Raw genomic sequence first — 8,850 nt, 5'->3', positions numbered from 1 at the left:
CAATGACCCAACAGGGCCCACAGTGACACAGAAACAGGAGCGCAGGTTCACGGGTTTCCTTCTCGCCGAGGAAGAGCAAGAACGACGGTTTTACCCTTTCAGGATGACACAATCTTTGGGGCTGGGACATGCTGTCTTCTCTTTTTTTCATTGAGACCGCAGGCTCTGAGGACAAGAACAAGCTGTCAGGTCACGCTGGCCCTGTGGTGTTTATTTTAAAAGCCATGAGAATAAATCTGATTCATGTCTTTCATGATTCAGCCTTCCCCATAATGGTGAAGGAGGAGGTTTGTCCTGAGGCCTCCACTTCCCCCTCCTCCCTCCCCTTCTCCCGTTAGTCGCCAGGAGTTACAGGGCCTTTGTGTTGAGTGACATCACCCCCCACCTCCCCCCAACCATCCCCCGGGAGGCTTCACACTGTTCGAGAGCAAAGCAGTGAGAGTCCATGAGAGGACAAAGCCTTTTATGTGAAGAAGGCCATTTGCGGGTGCGGGGGAGGACTTCCAACCAGCCACTAACTCTGAACCACTAACTCTGCCCAGAGCTGATGTGGACAGTGGGCTTTCACGTTAGGAGCCATAACTGCCAACTGCAGATCTGGAAGGGGAGGCCCAGGGGCTGGCAAGCGTGATGGTGAGTCCAGGGCCTCAGGGGACTAGCCATAACGACCATACCCAGGGAAAACATCAGGTTCTTCCTCCAAAACAAACTTCAAAGACAGCAAGCGATAAGACAAAAACACTGGGTAATGACATGCCTGTGCTTCTTTTCATCTAGGCATCTGGAATCTCTTGAAAGCATTAATTACGCCTTCCTCCCTTTGCACGGAGGAGGACCCGTGTGGTTGTCACCATGGCAGGACATCTCAGCTCTCTGGGAAAGAGCACTGGACCAGAACCGGCAATGGGGTGCCAGCTTCAGCTCTTGCCTATACAGCGGTTCTTGGGCAAATGCCTTAACCGGAGTCTTGGTTTTCTTATGTTAAAAATGGGAGAAATAATTATAATGAAATTGTAGACCTTGTGAAGTACTTGCGGGTGTCAGATATTGAGGGCTACATCTGCTTTATCTCAGGAAGCTAGCATGATACCTCAGGGGGCGGGTACAAAAGGGAGTCCGTTTTGTAGATGAGAAAACTAAGTCCTGGAGCAAATGATTGACTGCTGATAAGTAGAGATGCTACTTACAAAGCTATGATTTTTCCAGTGGTCACGTATGGATGTGAGAGTTGGACTATAAAGAAAGCTGAGCACCGAAGAATCGATGCTTTTGAACTGTGATGTTGGAGAAGACTCTTGAGAGTCCCTTGGACAGCAAGGAGATCCAACCAGTCCATCCTAAAGGAAATCAGTCCTGAATACTCATTGGAAGGACTGATGCTGAAGCTGAAGCTCCAATACTTTGGCCACTTGATGCAAAGAACTGACTCATTGGAAAAGACCCTGATGCTGGGAAAGATTGAAGGCAGGAGGAGAAGGGGACGACAGAGGATGAGATGGTTGGATGGCATCACCAAATCAATGGACATGAGTTTGAGTAAACTCCAGGAGTTGGTGATGGACAGAGTGGCCTGGCGTGCTGCAGTCCATGGGGTCACGAAGAGTCGGACGTGACTGAGCGACTGAACTGACTGACTGAAGTAGAGATGCTGGTATGTGAATGCAAGTCTTCTGGAAAACCAAGGCTGATAGGCTGATAAGAAAATTTAGCAAGGCACGGTATGTGGATTCTTGGGAAAGTTCCGTGTTACACAGGAGTAAGAGAGAGCTTCCGAGCAGGTTCCAGCTGAGCCACCGTCTTCCTTCCACTCCAGGCTGCGGGCTCTTCTCCCTCTGGTCCAACTTCCCCGGTGCTGGTGCTTGTGCAAGATTTAGTCAGATCTCCAGTGGCTTGATTGTGTGGGAGAAACAGTATAGAATGTCCTAGATTAAAATGTTATTTTGTTCCTTTCAAAACCCCCACATGCTTCTGAATCCTTCAGTCTAGGAAAGCCAAACCAGTCTACCCTTAATCAGTTCTGAGAAAGCACTCCTCAAAGATAAGTGAAAAATAATATTCTGTGTGTTGCTTTCTACCAATGCCCAGGGCATGAGAAACATCTGAAGGAGAGAAAGAGAAAACTGAGGGTGGGCTGAGCCGTGTCTTTTCTCCTTTTGCTGCTGAAAAGATGATCGATCTTGTAATTAATGGTGGTGCACATCAGGATTCCACAGCCTCAGTGGTTGTAAATAACCAGCCAGGAGAAAACTCTCCTGGGCCCGTCACACCCACCGCGGTGAGAAAGGCAGCCCATTCAAGCGCCCGTTGTTTGAGTCTCTGCACCTCCGCCCAGGGTTCCCGGACACCAGGCTGGATGCAGGTGTTACCAGAGGTGGAGGGTGGGAAGACCCCTGCTGCATGGCGAGGAAAGACAAGGTGAAGGGTAGGAGGCAGGCATAGGAACGCAGCGTAGTTGGGACCCAGGATGGTGTCCCGGAGTCCAGCTGGTGGGGCTGCCTGCGCCCTGAGGGCCATGAGGCCTGGGCAGTCCTTGAAGGATCTGAAGCAAGCACTTGAACCTCGCTTCACAAGGGAGTGTATTCGTGTGGGGGAGGGCGCCCCCTGGAGGCCTCGGGGAAGTGCAGCGAGCCCAGGAAGGCCGTTTCTTGCCCAAATCTGAGTGACAGGTCACAACCAAGTCACTGGGGGACGGTGAGGCACATGTTATTTTTAACTTTCCTGCAAGAGAAACTGCTGCCCGTTGAATATTCTATGTAGTTAGTGATAATTTAAGATATGAAGCAAGATTTCCTCAAAAATAATTGTTTGTGTGATCGTTATAAGAATCGAATGCAAACTTAAATAGATAAAATCAAACATTTATCATGAGATTTTACAATCTTTTTCTCTAAAAAAATTTTTTTTTGCTGACTTTTTTCTTCATTTAAGGGTTCACTTGGTGATACGGCTACAACAGTGAACACACACGCCCTATGACATGTCCCGCTGTGTTCTAGGAGCTTTCAACAGATCAACTTGCTCAGTGTTTACAACAGCCATGGAGGCAGCACTATTATGCTCCTCAGTTTACAGGTGGCTGCATGAAGTAATCACACAGCTGGTAAATGGTAGAGCTGGGACTCGAATCCAAGCATTCTGGACCAGAACCCCCTCTGGGGCCCTTACCTGCATCTCGTCACTTGCCACACCCAACACAGGCCAGCATTTAGCACCAACATGAACCTGGGCAAGCTCGTCACCTCTATGCCTCCATTTCTTCATCTGCAGAATGAAGGAGGGGCAGTACATTGTGTGATCTCAGTGATCACTTCCTTGCTGTGATGTTCTACTGCTCTGAGTTAGTTTAATAAATATCTGAGCATCTGCATGGCCCACGCATGGGCCAGGTACTTTGCGAGGCCCTGAGCTTCAGAGAAAAGGCAGATCGGCCGTTCCTCCAAAAAACTTGTGTTCCTCCATGGGGAAACAGCCATGAAGTCTGGTCTCCCTCACTGGCAGTTGGGGGCTGCGAGAGGAAAGTCTGATGGGAGACGATTGGGAGGCAGAGTCCCTCTTGAACAATGGTGACCATAGAGCCTGTAAGAGCTGGAGACCTCTGGCCAGGCTGCTGAGTGAAGCCCTTCTCATGAGGCCAGTAGCCCCCTATTTAAGCCCTTAGGACCTGATCCAGCCATCTCAGCAGGTGTCACCATCCAGCCAGCCCAGCCCCGTCACTGTGCCTCTTGGCCTCCTTTACCCTAGGGCCTCCTTTACCCTGTGCCTCCTTTACCCTAGGGCCTCTCTTCCTTTCTACACCCAGCAAGCTCATCCTCTCCCCCACCTCTTCTGTGAGTGTCCCTTCACCTCCCCCGAGGTCCCTGCTTCTTGGGCAGCCCTCTCTGGAGTTGATGCTTAGCCCACTCCCCCTTGATGTTCCTCAAGGCCAGGAGCCTGGGTTGACCTCCTTGGGCCCAATTTCCACCTTCAGACAATTGCCCTTCCTGCCTTGTGAATGCCTGGAAAACCGAAGTCCTCTCTTAGCGGTTCCTGCTATCCTGACCCCTCTGCTGGCGTCAGCTCTGGGCCTCCGTGTCCCCATCAGTCAGGGGCACCCCCCCACACTATGCACTGCCTCACGTCCTGCTCTCAGGACATCAATGTTAGCTGTTCCTCCAGATTGGTCATGTCAGGGTCTCCTCGTCCACCAGCCTGAGTCAGTCCCTCCCCCCAGGCTCATGCCCAGGCTTGTCACCACCCCGGGTCCAGCCTCTGTCCTTCACATGCCCACCTCTAGCCATCCAGCTGCTTGTCCACAGGCCTCCGCCGGCCCTCCTTCACTGTCACCAGGGCCATCAGTCACTGACCCCTCTGCTTTCTTCCCTGTCCACATTCCTCTCACCTTCACTTCCCCGTGTTCCAACTCTGTCCACAGTCTCTCATGTCAATTCTCTTCATAACAAACCACACTCCCTTGACCGTCCATCTTTTCAGTTCCCTACCAGGCAAACTTTCATCACGCTTCACCCAGCTCCGCTTGTTCTGGGCCTGCAGGCAGCAGCTGAGAGTTGGCAGCAACAGCGCTCTCAGCACAGATGTCAAAGCCTACAAATTAATGTCCATTGTGCTGCCACTGCCAGGCAATCCTCCAGGGTTTCTCCAGTGAGCACATTTCCCCACTCATGGCTCAGTGGTGTCAGCATTCTTTGTTCTCTCCTCATCTCTCATGTTCATTTTCTCTCTTCCCTGACTCCCAGCAGATGGCCTTGCCTCCTGATTCAGAGGGAACAGCAAGTTACCAGATGGGAACTCACTCATCTTCTGCAGCAACCCCGCTCGCCCACCTCACCTTTCATTCATCCCTCCCTGACCTGGGCTCTAGCTGCAGTTGCTCTTAACTTGATGAATTAACTTTAAATATATATATATATAAAGGATATATATAAAAGTTTATATATATATTTATATATATAATATATATATAGGATATATATAAAGTTTATATATATATATATATATAAATAAAGGATAGCATACTATAGGCTACCTCTGGGGCTTAATTTTTTCATTTAATAAACAGTGTATGATTTATCTATATTGTTGCATATGTCTGTAGTTCATTTGTTTTAACTGTCCTTAAGTGTTCCCTGTGTGAAAATACCACAAGAGAGTGATAAACTGGGATTCGGGTTGCTGGTACCTTCAATGGCAGAAGCCAAGGGCAATGGAGGGAAGGAGTACATAGTAAGTTATTGTCAGTAGTCCTGTTCTTATCTTAGGTGTTTCTTATAATATTCATTTTAGGCAAGGATACTGGAGTGGGTTGCCTGCCCTCCTCCAGGGGATCTTCCCAACCCAGGTATCAAACCCAGGTCTCCCACATTGCAGGCAGATCCTTCACTACGTGAGCCACCAGGGACACGCAATAAATAAACATCTCTGACATGCATCTAAGATGAGACTGTGTCATGAACTAAGACATATGATTAATAACATTGCATAGGGACTTCCTTAGCCATTCAGTGGTTAAGACTCTGCACTCAGTGCAGAGGGCATGGGTTTGGCTCCTGGCTGGAACACTAAGATCCTGCTCATGCCACATAGCCAAGAAAAAAAACTGCATAATTATTGTTACATAATGCTGTTATAAAATATATTAATTATAATCCTTATATATGTTATGTGCTATATGTGATATACATTATATATTATACATTATGTAGGTATGTGTATTATATATTATGTATATGTATGCATGCATGCTAAGTCATTTCAGTCATGTCCACCTCTTTGAGATCCCATGGACTGTAGCTTGCCAGGCTCCTCTGTCCATGGGATTCTCCAGGTAAGAATACTACAGTGGGTAGCCATTCCCTTCTCCAGGGAATCTTCCCAACCGAGGGATCGAACCTGCTTCGCTTATGTCTCCTGCATTGGTAGGAGGGTTCTCTACCGCTAGCACCACCTGGGAAGCTCATTATGTGTATACATATATATTAATAATATGTATTATATACTAGATACTAATAAGTAAAAAGAGCATGTTAATATATACTATTATTATCTATTATTTAATAAATGGCTTAGTATGTTACTTTATATATAATACATAATCTTTGATAAAATATATTATTATATATCCGTTGGGGGAAGGCATGGCAACCCACTCCAGTATTCTTGCCTGGAAAATCCCATGGACAGAGAGCCACAGTCTATAGCATTGCAAAGAGTCAGATACCACTGAAGTGACTTAGCACATATATAATGATAATTAATAAAATTAAGTAAAAACACCAACACTCTTTAACCCTCACAGTGCTCCAGCTGCCACTGTTCTTTTCTCTTCACTTTCACAGTCGAAGTTCTTCCCAGTGTTGTCCATCCTCCCCATCTTCATTTCCTTATCTTGAACATTCGTCCTCCTCCCATCCCATCCTGGCTTCTGCCCCATTAAATCCCTCCAGAGGTCACCAGTCACCTCCAGGTCGTTCAGTTCACTGGGCAGTCTCAGGTCTCAACTCGCTCAGCTCTGCTACTGCTGAGACGCCCTCTTTCTTGGCCTCCTCCCCTGGTCTCCACGGGCCACACCATTTTGTTCCCCAGACTTCTCAGGCCGTTTTTTTTCCTCAGCCTCCTTTACCAGACCGTCTCCTCTGCCATGGCCTGGGGTTTCCTTGAAATCCCATCTAAGGTTCTCTTCTTGTTTTCTTCATCCATTTCTTTGGCCTCATCTGTTCCCTAAGCTGGGTCATTGGTTACTGGTGGCAGCTCCAGCCTGATTTCTCCTTGGAGCTCTAGATTCATCCCCCTGGCTGCTCTGCTTGGATGTCAGCACCTCTAAGCTAAACTTCTGACATTCTCTCAGTCGATCCTCCTCCAGGGCTTCCCATCTCTGGATGGGTTAATGACCCTGCTGGGTCTGTCCCAGTTGCCCCCTCAGATCTGGTAAGTGGCCCTGGAATGGGCTTGGTTCTCAGCCAGGACCATCCGAGACTTCCCCCAAGGTTTTTCTAAATGGAACTAATGGAGAAAATTCCTGACCTCTTGGGTTGTGAAGGGATTCCCCGGTGGCTCAGACAGTAAAGCATCTGCCCGCAATGCAGGAGACCTGGGTTCGATCCCTGGATCGGGAAGATCCCCTGGAGAAGGAAATGGCAAACCACTCCAGTACTCTTGCCTAGAAAATTCCACGGATGGAGGAGCCTGGTGGGCTACAGTCCATGGGTCACAGTGAGGTGGACACAACTGAGCGAGAAGTCTGTTAAGTCCTGGGCTGTGAAAGACACAGGGGTAAGAGATAGAGGGTCCTAGAGAAAACCTGTCTTCAGCAAAGAAAATGGTGAGTCCAGTGGAGATAGAACCTTGGGGAACAGCAGAAAGCCCAAAGTTGAGCGGCCTGGGGCTATGAGTTGATTCCAGTCCCCCAGGCCCCTAGCTGCCTTTCTGCACTGCTCTCCTTGGTTTGTTGAGCGCCTACGTATCCACCTAGTGAATCCCCCTTTTGGCTCAAGCTAGTTTGGGTTAGGTTCTGGTCACTGGCTGCTAAGGAGAGTACTGAGCACTGTGGCTCTCTCCCACCCAGCGCAGCCACTGCCCATCAGGCTCCCGCCCAGCCCTTGACCACCCTCCTCTCCACCCTGGTGCACTGTCATCTGTCACCAAGACCCCTGTACCGGCCACCTTTGGTAACCACAGTCACTCTCTCCCACTCCAGTCTGTTTACCACATAACAGCCCAACTGGGATAAGGAGGAGCATGGTGCGGCTTCGCCACCTTCTTAAGTCACAGTGGGGCCGACTTTTGTTATTTAGGGGAAACTCCCTTGCCAGCAGTCCTTACAACTGCATACATGGGTGGCAGGGTGCACCTCTTGCCCTGGGAAGAGAACACAGCACACACACAGTGATCGGCAGGTGTGGCCCACAATGTGCAGAACTCAGGCGAGAGCCAGGGGCTGTTGGCATCAAGAGCCAGGGCACTGGGAGAGCAAAGAAGCCGACACAGACCAGTTCTCCCGGCCTCTCGAAGCGAGGAAAGCACCGTTGCGTGGTGGATTAAAGTGCCTTTGACCTAGGTCTGCTGGCCAAAAACGACTAGCAGGGTGTGTGGATACTAGCAGGAGGGTGTGGCTGGTATCCCAGGGACTGGAGGGGGCTGAGGCTGGATGCTCCACAGGACCCATCTCCCCAGCCTGGGGTGGTGCCTTGGGGAACAAGCAGAAAGGCTCTGTGTGGGATGGTGGGAATTGGGCCAGTGCGGGAGTATCACTGCAGGTGAGGTCAGCTGACAGAGCTCAAGGGACCCATTTTCACAGCCATGTCAAGCTTCAGCAAAAGTCACAGCGGCAGAAGTGGGTTCATGTCTCCCCAGTGGTCTTCCTCTGGTGTGAGGGCCAGACTTCAGACCCAACCCCACCTGGATGCTAGAAACTCTAGAGAGAGGTGGCTGGGGATGGCCTCAAGGGGGCAATACTGGCCTGTCTGCCCAAACGAGTGTATGTAGACAGAACCACCAATGGGAAGAAAGTGAGAGACATGGTCACATCTGTACCCTGAGTTAGTTATGAATCTTGGGTGACATTTATAGACAATCCAGCGAGTTGCGGCCCAGAACTAGAGGCCAGGGAGCAAACGTCAGTGGTGGTGCTGACAAGCTGCCTCGTGCGGAGGCTGGGATTAGAGGCCTCTGGTCTCCTCCCAGAAGGAGCCTGGGTATTGGGGAGATGGTGAAAGGATAAGATAAAGGTGCCTCCCTAAGTGTCACCAGGAAGGAGCCATCTGAAAATGCCACCTGTGGAAAATAAGCTATAGTCCTGGGCCGGATCACCCCTGGATGATCTGACAAAGGCTGTGTCCTGACCACACGAAGGGGAGC

This window comes from Bos taurus, chromosome 11, assembly GCF_002263795.3.
Source record: "Bos taurus isolate L1 Dominette 01449 registration number 42190680 breed Hereford chromosome 11, ARS-UCD2.0, whole genome shotgun sequence".
In the NCBI taxonomy this organism is placed as follows: domain Eukaryota; kingdom Metazoa; phylum Chordata; class Mammalia; order Artiodactyla; family Bovidae; genus Bos; species Bos taurus.
Note: the sequence above shows the minus strand (reverse complement) of the source record.